Source organism: Marmota monax, unplaced genomic scaffold, assembly GCF_021218885.2.
Source record: "Marmota monax isolate L192 unplaced genomic scaffold, Marmota_monax_Labrador192_F-V1.1 WCK01_AAM20220418_F8-fsc00052, whole genome shotgun sequence".
Classification (NCBI taxonomy): Eukaryota; Metazoa; Chordata; class Mammalia; order Rodentia; family Sciuridae; genus Marmota; species Marmota monax.
In genome coordinates, this window is record NW_026693473.1 from 10,704,189 (window position 1) to 10,719,457 (window position 15,269).

Sequence of the window (15,269 nt, forward strand, 5' to 3'; positions counted from 1 at the left end):
ACTGGAACTTAAGTTACACCAAAATAGTATCCTAGTAACTATTGGTTTTGAATAGTTAATGATGAACCCTCATCATTAAATGCTAAGCATTTAAGTGCTATAAATTATTGGGCTTTTAACCTAAAAAACCCTGAACACACAACATATACACACTCTCCTTTTTCTTTTTTAATGAAATGACGAAATCAAGACTTAGAGAAGAATTTGACAACACACAGCCAGGAAATTAGCAGTGCCAGGATTACAACTCAGTTCTACAGATTGGAGGTCTCACAGTGTTCACAGGATACCATCCAGGAAAGAAAATCAGATTAGAATTGAGCTATGGAAGTCTTTTGGTTCAGAGACCATTATTATAACAAACCAGCCTCGCCATATTGTCCTCCAGGGATTCATTTTTTGCTATATTTGTTTCGGGATTGGGCCTCTAAAATCCTTTACAGCTAGGACATTCTGATAAACTCATTGATTTGATAATAACTTATTGTATTTGGCACTGCATTGTGGGAAAATCAGATGAAGTCTCTGATCTCTCAGAATTTACAATCTAAATGGGGTAGATGGACACTAAGAACGTAATTAGAAACATGGCATGTAGTAGGAAGTCACAGTTCTGGGTGCTCCAGAGGCATCAAATTAGTCTGAGTAGGGGTGAGGTCAGGGAAGAGCTCCCAAAGGAGGTACTATCTAAGCCAAACCCTAAGGATAAGTAGCAGTGAGTGGGACACATGGGGGTGGGGGTCGAGAAGAGCACGTGCCCAAGCCTAGGGTGGCACCCAGTGTGTTTGAAGAGTCTATTTAAACAGACCTAGAAAGTTTGTGTGACTGAGGTTCACAGAGGGGAGGCTGGAGAAGGCAGAGGTATACCTCTCGGGGCCTCCAAATGCCTTACTGGTGATTTTAGGTCTTTTCATGAGGACAATCAGTAGCACAGGTTTAAGCAGGAGAATAACAAGTACATGTGTGCTTTAAAACATCATCTGGCTGAAGTAGTGAGGGTGGGCTGGGGGAAAGCAAGAGGGGAAATGAGGAGGTTCTGCAGGAGCTCTTGGCCAGACCAGACGGGGAGAGGCATGGAGGGCTGAGAGATGTTCAGGGGTCCAGTAGGCTCTAGAGAATGATTTGATGTATATATTGGGGGAGAGGGAACACTCAAGGACAACTCCTAGTTTCTGGCTTGGGCACAAAGGAAAATATCACCATTTAGTGAGGTAGGGCAGAATGGACTGAGTGCAGATTGAGGAGGATGATACTGGGGTCAGTTCTGACGGACCTTTGAGAAATGCAAGTGAAGAGGCTGATGAGGCTCCAGTTTCCTCACCAGCCTGGACTCACTGGTGATTAAACTATGGTTGGAGCTTTAACAGTAGCTGAAATCCAGGGACAGTGGACAGACTGAGGGAGGACCAGGACAGAGCTCTGAAAAGCACAGGAAGAACTGGCAAGGGAGACACTGAACACCCAGAAAGAGGGGAAAACCAGGAGTACATGCTGTCATGGAAGCCAAGAGACATCTAGTACTTCAAAGAGGCAATGGCCAAGAGTGCAGAATGCAGTGGTGGTCATGAGGGTAGCCTGGACACTGTCCAATGGATGTCATGACATGGGTGCCACTGGGGATCTTAGGCAGAACAGTCCTGGTGGAGTGGTACAGGTCATCTGGACACAACTCACACACGGGGATCCCTGGCTGGACCACCTTCTAGAACTTCACACCCTGGCTGGACCACCTTCTGGAACTCACCATTCACATAGATACATCCTGATTTCAGGTGAAGAGACAAGAGGTAATTGTCATGAGAGCAGATCTTCAGATATTTTACACAAAGGGTAATTTCAAATAAGTCACTGCTTTGTATTCTGAGGTTTGGCTATAGGATCAGAGGCTACACTACAGAATAAAAACAGTGATTTTTCAATTTTTTTTTAGTTGTAGATGGACACCGTATCTTTATTTATTTCTATTTGGTGCTGAGGATTGAACCCAGGGCCTCACACGTGCGAGGCAAGTGCTCTACCACTGAGCTACAGCCCCAGCCTGATTTTCAAAATCTTAATGTTACAAGTTTTGAGTACCCCAAGTGTTTGTTGGTTGTGTCTCTTGATATTTATTATATTTAAAGTTAAAACAGAAAAAGATTAAATACTTATCAATTTATTTAAAAAATCATAATCATATTATCATAAATAACACGAGAAATGCATGTAGTGGTGAGAGCATTGTTTTCATTTTGGCATTTCTCTTGAATGTCTGTCTTGATGAAAGATGACTGAATTCTCATATCTTCTTGTGCATTAAGCCTATTGAAATCTGTTGTTCTGGTTGAAGTATAGGAAGAAAACTTAGCCTCACAGTTATGTAATAGAAAACATAAGAATTTAATAATTTTTTCAGGTAATTGCAAATCTACTGTACCTACAATGTAGAATCTGAAACAATCAATGAACTTGTCAAATTCTGTGAGCTAAAATCCATTAGTGTGCCTCCCACTTTGTAGGGATCTCTACCCATCCCTGATTGGCCATTTGTAAATATGGATTCCCTGGGTTATGCAGATCTTCCAGAGGTTGGTGTATATTTATTCTTCAATATTAAAAAATCACATTAATTCCTATCACCACCATTTCATCAGAAATTTACTGAGAATCTGTCAAGTGCATGATGGCAGATAAAAAGCTTTTCAAAATTCTCATTTTTGTTTGAATATGCAGCTTTATTGTTGGCAACAGTTACAAGAGGGCTGTTTTCCTTGAAATGACACTCACTCTGCTCATTGGGTGAGAATCCACCTGCTATATGATGAAGTCTGCATTAACAGAAGTTGTCAGTCCATGCTTTGAAGCAAAATATTCCTTGAAGAAAATGGTAGTTTAGTTTACAACCATAACTATCAACACAGTGATAAGGGCACATTAGCATTATAAAAAATCATGCTGTCTCTTGGGACTCTAAAAGGATCTCAAGGACACCAAGGGTCACAGAACACTCATGGTCCACTGGTGGTGCAGAAGGAGAGTTGGCATCTCAGAAGGCAGTTAATTATCAAGACTCTCTTTAATGCCAAAACCAAATAAACAAACTAATAATAATAATAAAAAAGAGAACAACTTGATAGTTAAAGGAATTAGAAATGCAGACTGTGCTGCAGTTTTAACTGTGTTAGAAATTTAGCACAGGAACCAGACTATTCCATTAAGATTTGATTAATTGCTGGGTGTGGTGCAAATGCCTGTAATCCTAGGGACTCCAGAGGCTGAGGCAAGAGGATCCCAAGTTCCAAGCCAGCCTTGGCAAGTTGGTGAGGTCCTAAGGAACTCAGTGAAATCCTGTCTCTAAAATAAAGTAAAAAAAGGGCTGAGGATGTGGCTCAGTGGTTAAGTGCCTCTGGGTTCAATCCCCAGTACCAAGAAAAAAAAAAAAAAGAGAGATTATTCTTGTCTGTTAATATCTTTAAAAGACTAGAAATAATAACTCTGAAAGCTATATGTCAATTAAGGAGAGTTTTATTTATAAAAGATAGTTTCATAAAAACAGAATCAAAGCTTTCACAAAGGTTCAACATGACAAGGGCCTTTAGTAAAAACCAATCAAATCCTCTTATCGATGGGGGAATAAAGCAGATTTTAATTTTAATTTTAGATAGCTCATTCTGTCAAGAATGTGGATGGTACATGAGAGGTGAAAATGATGGCCAGTAGCAGTAACAGAGGTGAGGACATGGGTCGAGTGAACTGTGCCAGGATCAAGAATTGGAAGGAGAAGATGGTAAAAAGACATGAATCAGATGAGCTGTGTCAGAAATGCTAGATCCACACCCATCCACACACATACTTAGCAGATAGCAGACTATCCCTTATGATACAGCAACCGTGAGTGAGATGATTTTATATAAGCTGTGCAATAAATATAAAATAATGATGATGATTCTGGTTTACTTCTTTCTCAATGAATTTTAAAAATAAAATGTGCCTTCAACATTCAGAATTCATTAAAATGTATAAAATGGGCATGAGAAATGCCATTTTCCCCTGTTGACATTCACCCGTGGGCCTTTCAGAGTTTGAAATAGTTTGTATGTTTAGAACAAAAAGCTTCTGTACATATATATATGTGCATCTCTTTTCAAACAAGGTTTGGACTTATCCATGGAGCTGGAAGTAGTGCATAATGGCATCTCTGTATGAATACACACACATTTTTGCAGTTTTTTTCATTGTCACCAAAAAAGTTGATGAGAACAACATAGAAGAGGAAGAGTTTATTTTGGCTCACAGGTTGAGAGTGTTCAGGCAATGTACAGCTGACTTCCTAGCTCTGGGCCTGAGATGAGGCAGAATATCATGGTGGAAAGCAGTTCAGATCAGGGCAACAGGAAGCAGAGTGCCACTCACCAAAGATAAAAATATAAACCCCAAAACATGACCCCAGTGACCTAACTCCTCCAGCCACACCCTACTGTATCTATAGTTACAAACCAGTTAATCCATATCAGTGAATCAATTCACTAATTAGTTACAACTATCATGATCTAATTGTTTCACCTTTGGAAACTCTTGCCTTGTCTCATGCATGAGCTTTTGTGGGTCATCTCATATCTAAACCATAAAATTCCACCTCTAGCCCATGAAAGCTCATAATCATTTAACAATGGAAAATACACTTAGTACACTTCAAAGAGTTCCCAGGGTCTTAAAAGTTCCAGCATTCCTCAAAAGTTCAAGTCCAAAATCTCATTGGAAACTCAAGGCAAAGTTATAAAGATCAAAAGCAATATATGCATCTCCAATATATAATGGCTCAGGAGAAACATTTCCATTCCCCAAAGGACAAATAGGAGTATAGGATGGGACCAAAGCAAGACCCAAATCCAGCTGGGCAAACAAGTCCTGTAATTCCATATGGAGTGCCTGAGGCACATGGCATTGTGATGTTTTCCCCAAAGGGCTTGTGTAGCTCTGCCCCTTGTGGCCTTGATGGTTGCAGCCACATGGGCTCTCTTTTGGCTTGTCTCTGCTTGATTCCTACAGTGGTCCTTGGCAGATGTTCCACAGTACTGGCATCTCTTAATCTTGGGGGTCTCCACTGCAGCTTTGGCTTTCTTCTTAGGTCATGAATTGCCCTCTCAAGGGCATCCTGCAGGTGACTAGGATCTTGCAACACTTTGTCTGGCCTCCCAGGCCTTCCTTTGAAATCTTGGTGGAAAGCTCCACAATCCCATAACTTCTGCATCCTACATTAATGCATAGGTAAGACCACATGGATGATGCAAGGTCTGCTACCATCTTGAGCAGTAGCCAAGTCTCCTGTGACCAGCTTGCAGCAGCCTTTCAGTGCTTGGGTGGCTGAGCACAGCAAAACAACTAGGCCCCTCTGGGCAAGCAGGGTGCCCCCATGGTCTCAAAGGCATTTTTACCTTTACAACCTTGAGTCTTAAGACAGGTGTGGCCTTGTCAATTCCAAGTTGCTCTCAAGCCATCTTTCCTATTGTTTCTGGGTAAAGTATACAGTGTCTCTTTAGTGGTTGTAATAGTTTTAATAACCTCAATTTCCTTAGCCCCAGTTTTACACGTACTTTTCTGGTCAAACTTCAAGTTTTTCAAAATTTTCTCCTCCTGATTATCATAGTAAACTTGGCAAAAAAACCACCCATAATATCTATGTCACCACTTGAATGCCACATTAATGAGTCCATCACTTTTTTTTAAACTTTTATTATATTTCTGGGTGTAGATGTTTAAATTCATCCTCACAGAAAATCTCAGGACACGGGCAAAATGTAGATAGTTTCTTTGCCAGAATGTAACATGAATGGCCTCAAGTCCACATTCCAATAGGGTCCTCCTCCTCTGACACTTCATGAGCCCAGTCTTCACTGTCCACAGTCAACGGACATTTTGGTCTTCTGAGCTCCCACCACTGAATTATGCTTATGGCACTCTGAAGGTTTTCCAGCTTGCATCTCTAAACTTTTCAAAAATTCCTTCCCCTGCAAACCAGCTCCAAAAACTTCTGAACCACATGGTCTGGTTAGTCACAGAAATAACCCCTCCAATTGGTACCAATTTGTTTTAGTCAGCTTTTTCATTACTGTGACCAAAAGACCTGGCATGAACAACATAGAGGAGGAAAAGTTTATTTTGGTTTATGGTTTCAGAGGTTCAGTCCATGGCTGGCTGACTCCATAGGACTGAGGTGAGGCATCATGGTGGAAGGGCATGGTGGAGGAAATCAGCTCAGGTCACAGCAACAGGAAGCAGAGAGCTCCACTCACCAGGGACAAAATATAAACCCCAAAGACATGACCCCAGTGACCTCCTTCCTCCAGCCACACCTTACCTGCCTGTAGTTATAACCCAGTTAGCCCATATCAGTGGATTAATGCAATGATTAAGTTATAACTATCATACTCTAATACTTTTATTTTCCATCTAAACCATAATACTGGACTGCATGAAAAGGAACTGTTACCTCAGGGTGGTGGAATAGGTGGGAAGGAAACTACTACTACACCTCCATCCCATCTGTACCTGCTCTTTTTCTAGGATCTGGTCAAACTAACATGGCCTCTCATAAAAGGCCTTATCAATTAGTGAGCTGTGTAACTTCAGACAACCTCTTGTCTGAAGAGTTGATCTGTTGGTAAAATGGTTATGATGCCAACCTTGGTATGTTAAAACAAAAACAAAAACAAGTGAGGCAATGTATTTAAAATACCTGGAGCACAGTAGATATTTAATAAATGAGAATTTCCCTCTAGTTCAGCCTCTTAATAAAGCTGCATGTCAAAGAAGGACTAGAAGTCATGTTATTTTAAGAAAGCCTCATCAGCAGCATCACCAAAATCCACTGAGGCTAGAGATCAACAGAAAGCTGTAATTTAGCTGCTAGAATTTGAAAATTGAGAGGTTTCACATCAATACTCAGAACCCCAATTTATCTTGCAAAATGCCTGGCTGTGGAGGCACTGAATCATGGCCCTATACCTAATTCTTCATGTGACAGAACAGAACATGCCTGGGCATCAGGATATAAAGTTTGTAGCTCTAACACTAGCTTAAAAAATTATTATTTTCTCTGGGCCTCTTTTCTTTTTGCAAAATTAGAGCTATCACTGTTTTAAAGCTGTAGTTCATTTTTTAGATAAACAATGAAAATCCGAGGGCAAAAAAACTTCATATCACTTTTCTAGTCACACCATACTCTATACAATTAGCCAGATATTGGGAGGCTTTTAAACTACTTTAGAATATATAAATAATTGGTTTGCACAAAAGATTATTCAAACTACAGACATCAGTATAAAAGCCACAATGATTCAGAAAGGGGAAAATCTTTTTAAAACAAATAACTATTTTATGCTTAAATACATAGGAAGATTTGAGCTTCCCACTATGAGATGATGAACATGCAGACATGCTGCATATCCATCTGCTCTAGAAAGTTCCTCATTTCCATATTCTCATCTTGTAGCTGTAAGGAGGTTGAGCATGCCACGCCTCATCTGTGGAGGCTTTCTGCTTGGCTGGCTTCAGACAAAGTTACCATTAACTCCCCAACCTGCAAGAAAATGATTTGACACAAAGGATTCCAAAATGTCCTCCTCTCCCCCTACAAGCCTGCAAACAAATGGTACAGGAATGAGGTCAGAAAGGAATCCCCGCCTACCAGGCCGCTGAATTCATTTACCTACCTCAGAGCCCATTCAGGGAAAGGGGTGGGACAGGGAACAAGAGATGCCTGGAGGCCAAGTGGAGTTTGGGGGTCGAGCGCTACATTACAAGATTTGACAGGCCTTTGCCAGCCTTCAGCTTCTTTGTGTCTCTAACATAATAGAGAAACACAAACTGAGCAGCCCAAGATCTGTGGTTACACCCTTGGACAGAGCACACTCTTTGCAAATGCTAATAGTATTGTAGCATCCTGTCACCCAGGAACACAAAAAAGGATGTTGATTTTCACATGAACCAGAACAGGCCCATTGTACACAAGTTTGTGACCAACTTGTAGTATCTGCACATCAAAAGTCCAGCCAATCATAGAGTACACAGCTGGCGAACTGTATCAAAGGGGGGTGCCCAACGAGAACATCCAAGTCCAAATGCTTCATTCCACCAATAGGGTACCATAACATAGTACTTTTGACATGAACAAAAATTACACTCCACAATCTTGATTCAGCTATAACCATAGTAATTACAAGAATGTAAATGTGTCAAATGTTTAGAAAGAAGAAACAATGTGTGGAAATGGAAGTGGTTTTGGGCTTGTACCCACAGCCTCTGAAATGGCAGAGGCAGCAAATGTCAGCGATGTTCAATACACACTCATTTTTGAGGTATTCTGAAAAGATAAACTCAGGAGAGTTTTGGCAGAAAAGTAGCAATTTCTATTCTAATAGCCTTGGGAAGCCAGAGATATCTCAAGGCAAGAAAATTAAAGAAGAAATGTATATAAGATTTCTGGAAATAAATTTAGTTGAAATTGTAATGGCTTCTACTAATAACTTTCAAAAGGGTTAGATTTATTGGACAAAAGAAGACAGTCAAAAGGAATAATTTGAGAAAATCAAATATTCAATCAAGGTTTTAAAAACTGGGGTAAAAGTAATTGTTTCTTAACAGGGCAATTCAAAAAAACTAAGAGGCTCTGCATGGGTAGTGAGAATTAACATGTTGAAGAGAAATTGCAAAACTCTAATTTTTACTCCTAACACTTAAGGCCTTTCTTTGGCTGACATAAAATTTTAACTCCCAAATCTCATCTTCTTCAGTACAGCTGCACGAGGAATCACATCTTTGTTGGTAATTCCATTCTTGCGATGCAACAACAGCTTTGTACAGTCAGGGCTACTTCTATTATTAAATGAGCTCATTTTGCCCTTTTTAGATGTATCATGTGCCCTGACGGAAAGTGTTCCTGATAGCATAAACATACTACCTTTCCTAAAAGTATTTCTGGAAGGACAGTGCATTTCAGAGAGTACACAGGTTTGTAATAATACTGCTTATGATAAAGGATGCAAAAAAAAAAACCACCCTGGTTTCTTTGCTCTGGATTCAGATTTTCTACTTAACTCCAACATTTCAAAGGAAAACATAAAATTTCCATAGGACTAATTTGGCAAGATAGGATACTGAGAGTTAGGCTTCAGGGGAGTTTCTAGACCCCAAAATTCTAATGGGCAGTTATAATACTCCTCTTTGTTTTCTAAGTCCAGCTAAGACTTTATAGGAGCTTCGTAAGGATGTATTCATACTCCAGGGATGGCTGCAAACTTTTGGCACTTCTCGACATCCTTCCTCCAAACATGTAAGACTGACAACAAGAGGTGCCTGATGTGCCTCTTGATGTCAGTCTTGCTCATGGCAATGAGAAGGCAGGCTCACCATTGTCACTGGGTGTATGCTACTTATGTCCTTGAGACCTCGATATGGTGATTTCTAGTTTTTACTATATATAAATTAATTGTAGAAAAAGATTATATATATATATATATATATATATATATATATGGCATGCAAGGGGATAGGCTGTATACATCATGGCAAATGTGAGCACTTCCAACGTAAGTTCTCTAGACAAATACATTCTTTCCATATTTTTAATTGGTACATTATATTTATACATAATGGTGGATTCTTTGTGACAAAGAGGAGGAAACTTTGCTGGTACAAAATTATCCAGTAATCCTGACATCAATGAACTTAAGTGATAACAGATTTATTAGACTTTTGCAATATACTATGTTTTTCCTTCAAATAGATGCATCATATACTATTTGTTTGTGGAAGTCAAGGACATTAATATTAGATAAAGAGGTAATAGGTAAGTAGTCCAGATAGTATTACTTTCTGATGATTTGGCCTGATTCTCAAATAAACTTTAGTGAAACAAGAAGTTGAAATGAACCTATTCCACACAAATTATTTCACAAATATTGCAGATCTCATGAGCTTTGGTTAAGTGTGAGATCACATAAGCCATAGTGAATAAAATTCTTATTTCCATATTGTTCCTCAATGATTCAGTAACTGTAAGAGTAAATTCTGCTTTGAATATTATAAAGTGCAATGTGTATTCCCAACAGAGCCATAGAGATCTATCTCTGGGCTCATGCTGACTAGGTCTTCAGCAGTGCCTCTTATCTCATTCTCAATTCCTTGTTACACCTAGGTTAATGAATAAAAATACAAACAAGAATTTTTTTCTTTATCACGAAAGACAAAGGAACAACTTTGATTTAAAACTGACTAAAAGTAGTGGTTAGCTGGATGTGGTGGTGCATGCCTGTAATCCAAGCGGCAGGGAGGTTGAGGCAGGAGGATTCCAAGTTTAAAGTCAACCCCAGCAACTTAGTGAGACCTTAAGCAACTTAGCAAAATCTTCTCAAAAAAAGCAGAGGTGGGTGAGTGGGTCCTGGGGATGTGGCTAAGTGGTTAAATGTCCCTGGGTTATATCTCCTTATCAATGACTTGACCCTAAATGAACCTTAACATTGGCCCTACAGAATGTGAACATCACTCACAAATAATCTTTCAGAGAGGGACTATGCACAAACTCCCAAGTTTTAAGCTAGGAATTCTGTTATTTTAAGAAACAGGTTTAACTTAATAACTTATGATATAGGTGTGTCTTACCCTCAGTTCTTCAGGCTCAAGATCACCCAGTTTACTTGATATTGTCCTACTTTTTTTTTCTTTTAAATATATTCTTAGCTGTCAATGGAGCTTTATTTATTTATTTATTATTTATATGTGGTGCTGAGAATCAAACCTATTTTTTTAAATAATTTTTGCAGTGCTTGTCTTAACCCTCAAGTTTTCCATATTTATCAATTTAGTTTAATGTGTGTATAACATGACAATCCTAGTTATCATAAATTGGGTATGTGATTATTTTAAAATACTTTGTAATGTGATATATCATATTTGTAAATGATAGTTACATTAATTCTGAATTGAATATGCTAAAAGAAAATATAAACTGCTCTTATAAGTTTTCAGTAACTAAATACTTCAAACTTCTTGAAGATTCTGAACTTGAACTACACAAAAGATTAAGAGCTAGCATGACTGAAACTTATCTTGCCTGTGCACCTTCCAAATGAATTTTTTTTCTTTATTTTTAAAAAAAGGATATTGACATTTATTGATCAAAAATATAGTCTACAACTACTGAGTCCTCGTTATTGAAACAATCATGACTTTTGAGTCTTAGTAAACCTCATATACGACTGAATATGTTAGCATCACTAATGAAAATGATGGCCACGGCAGCAGAATGCAATTACAAAACATGTTATATATTTTACAAAAAAAAAAAAAAAATACCAAAATGCTTTGACAAGTATTGAGATATGGAAAAAAAACCCTCACCAGTTGAAAATGGTAATTTTATAACTGTGCAGTGTCAAGTATGTGGAATTTAAGCTTTTGTGTAAAGTATGTGGAATTCAGCTACATTTGTTAGACCATGAATTTGGTTACACTATAGGGTTCCTCATTAGAAACAAAGAAAATTTTTAAAAAGATGCTCTTCAATAATAAAATTATAATGTGATTTAATTATCTTTTAATTACTTATCTACACAAATGACCTTAGATCAAGCACAAGCAAAATATAAGTTGCAATAACATCTACATGTAGTATGAGGTTTTTAAAAAATAATACAAAGTTCATTCACAGTGTACAAGTGAAAAACAAGCTTTAAATATTTAAATAACACATAGCCATGATCATTCAAAAGGTGAACACATTTTTAAGCATATTTCCATAATGCTAATATATCTGAAAGTAAAATACATATCAGCCTTGAAAATTGAGATAAAGACCATTACTATGATCCCATTTATTGAAGAGAAAACATCATGTTTGTTTTTTCAGGTAAATATATCTAAAATAAATACATACAAAATTATTAACTAGCTAAGGAATTCATCTTTAAAACCCATACACTGAATCTTGTATATGAAATTCCCAAATTGTAACATGAGGAAGCAAAACTCTCCGCAATGTTTCCTACTCACTTTTACATTATTGGTTCACATTTGGTCACTAAATAATTTATGTGAAGGAGTCCTTCTGAATAAAGCCTGGAAAGCAGAATAACACAAAGAGAATTTAATTAAATGACAAGACAGGCTGACTGCTCTGCCTGTGACTATGGCCACAGTCAATTAGACAGTGAAGAGCAAGAGCTACACCACTTGCTTCACCTATACACACTGATTAACATCCTGTCCAACTAATTTTGGCTATCATCTGTTAAAAATTCTTCAGCCTCCATACAAAGCTGTATTCTCCCCATTTTTTGAAAATTCTGACATCAAACAAATGATTTCTTGTCCTATTTGTCTTCACTTCTGCATATTGAATATCTGAAATTATTTTTTTTACCTTGAATTTCAATCATTTTAAATTTTTGAACTATAGACACAACACACAAGATTTACTGTTGAGACTGAATTTTATTTTTTTCTCTTCACAGCATCTGCATTTAATAAATACCTGTTTTTTGAGGGCGGGGGAAGCATATTTAGTGTGAGATCAGCTAAAATAAAAAAGAAAAGAAAAAACCACGAAAGAAGCCAATTTTAATGAAGGGGACAGATAGGAAGAATGTCAGTATTCATATGGGATTGTTAATAATACGTTTTTATGATCTATTTAACATATTTAAGTTATAATATTGATCTCCTCAAAGAAGCCGTTTCTTCGTCCCCACCACCATTTTTAAAATTTATACACATGGAAGTGATAAAAATTACTAACTAACACGAGGGCATTTTTTTCCCCTCTAAAGTTCACAGTAACAAATATGGTCCTATTTCTTTCTTTTTAAAGAAATAGGTGTGTAGTTGTAAGAAGTATTTTACAACTTCATGAATATTACCATTGTAAGATGTCTGCTTCAGTGAGGGGTTACCTACCTATTGTAGCTATAGGTAGTAGTAGAGGTAGAGGCTAGCTAGAGTGTTCAAGCAGTGAAGCCATCTCCTAATCCTTGTATAGAACATCACAAAGTTCACTCCCTTTCTGCTGACCACTGTCCATAGACCCCCCAAAACCCACAAAATGTTCTTGACTACTCATCTACAAAATAACAATATGTATACTGCTGCTAGCTGCTAAAAATTGGATCTACTTATCTTATCAAACAGTGTAAAGCAAATATTCACGGAATTTCTAGTTTCTGAAATATTTTGTGACATTCTCCAACTCTGTATATGAGGTGTCATATCTTAAGGGATTATCAATTTTTCCTGATTAAAAAAAAAAGTGGGAATTGGGCAAAGGAATTGTTATCAACAAGGGAATTATAACAATTCCAAGAAAACATAAAATTAAGTAAACTGTAGAATAAAAACTGTTATACAATGGGCATTTTTATTAGCATAATAAAGACTTAAAAAGGTAGCAAATGAGAAAGACATTTTAAGTTAAAAAAAAAAAATGGCATATTTGCTTTAAAGCCCTTTAACCAATAAAGATTATACAAAACACAAGAAAATGTTGTGAGGGTATTATTATAACTGAACTGCAAAGAATTAAACTTTAAATTTTTCTCTAAATTTTCAGCTGAGAGAGGGAATGGTCAACATCATTCTAATTGTTGAAAGTTTTTAAAATAGTATATGGAGGCCCTGGGAGTGTAGCTAAGAGTATAGCATTTGCTTGGTACATGCAACGCCATGGGTTTGATCCCCAGTACTGAGAGAAAAAAAGAAAAAACTCATATGAAAGAAAGTCTTTTCCTGATTCCTAGTTCAAATGTTTGACAATATTCTAAATAAAATTAGTCAATTGATTATCCTTCATCTTTTTCATCATTTGTCATAATCCAATGGCTCTGTCAATAGGAAAAAGAAACCACTGTTAACAGGAAGTCTAACTTAAGTATACAATATTCAAAATGAATTAATTTCAAATGGATATAGGGAGTGTAAAAATAGCAACTGAAGGTAAGCTGCTACTGACAACTTCCAAGGCTAACTTCTTGTCTAGCAATGAAGGGTTGAGGTTCCTTTCAATGAATATACACTGAATTATTATAATCCAAATTAACCTATCCAAGGGGTTCTTCTGTTACCCAGTTTTCTTTCATGTGGTGAATATAAATTGAATTATCACGCTCAAATAGTTCCTGGATATAGAACATTAAAGATACAGACAATGACTTAGCAGGCTACCATCATTTTATATACAATTGATAACTTCTTAAAAATTGCTATGTTTTATTCCAAAACAACTAGCATTACATTCCTGGAAAAGAAACTTGACAGTGAGTAACATCTGTTAATAAATTTAGTGCCACCACAAATAAGACAACAGCAGAGAGCAAGTTTCTTATCTTCAAGGAGTATACCTAATGGTAACACCAATCTTATAATCCCAATTTGTCACTCCAGAACAACTGAATAGGATGTCAATGCCATTTCCACTGTTCTTTCATTCAAGGCAGCTGATGGTTAAAGTGCCTGTAACGCACATAAATTATTTGTATCCTATGACTTTATTGTATGGGTAGAAAGGTGGAATAGCAGAAGAAAAAGAGGCAGGACAAAAGACTTTGAAGTTTTCTTTCTCTAGACGTACGTAGAGGTGATTACATTGTGAGTAGAATTCTGTAAAAATAAACCCATTTGATAAATTTAGGTATAGGGAGACAAATGCAAAACTTCTAAACAAACTTTATTACTGCATGATCACAAAAAAATTGAAGTTTCACTAAGTTTGCAAGTTTTATTGAAATTATTTAGAATATCATCTACCATAAAACATTAGCATAATTTTATCAAGTATGATGTCTGAATGAAAATATATTAGAATTCATTTCTTTTTAAAGAAAAAGTTTAAAATCTAACTAGTAGAGAAGACTACACAGTTGTGTTGGGTATAAACATCCTCAGTAAATATTAGAATTATAATTACTTCAAACTATTTTTTTAAAAGCAAAATGAAGGCTAAGGAACTCCACATACATTAAAACTATAATTGAGCAATTATTTCTCCCAATGCTTGGTAACTTTTCTAAAATGATTGGAATGAAGAAAGGTTACCACTCTGCCAGATTTACTGTTTTAAATGGATCTTTAAGGTAAAAAATAGATCATGTGTCCAATTCATAGATATTTTGCAAGAGTTTAGAGTCATAAATCACAAGGATTGCTAAGGGCCTTAGAGACTCCAGGCATGTAGGAAACAAGAAAAATTGGGATGGTTTTCCTATGTGCAAAGTCTCTCCACGCACCAGTATCATCACAACCTG

The 15,269-nt window shown here is 37.0% G+C and overlaps 1 protein-coding gene across 4 annotated transcripts in view; it reads right to left on the reverse strand.

Annotated features, from left to right (window-relative positions):
* Positions 1–11,555: 11,555 nt before the first annotated feature.
* Positions 11,556–15,269, reverse strand: part of Opa1 (OPA1 mitochondrial dynamin like GTPase) — an 83,771-nt gene continuing 80,057 nt past the window's right edge. For all 4 annotated transcript variants that reach the window (XM_046457874.2, XM_046457877.2, XM_046457875.2 and 1 more), the window contains one exon: positions 11,556–14,625. The gene's annotated coding sequence lies outside the window, so the exon portion shown is untranslated. The remainder of the gene's footprint in view (positions 14,626–15,269) is intronic.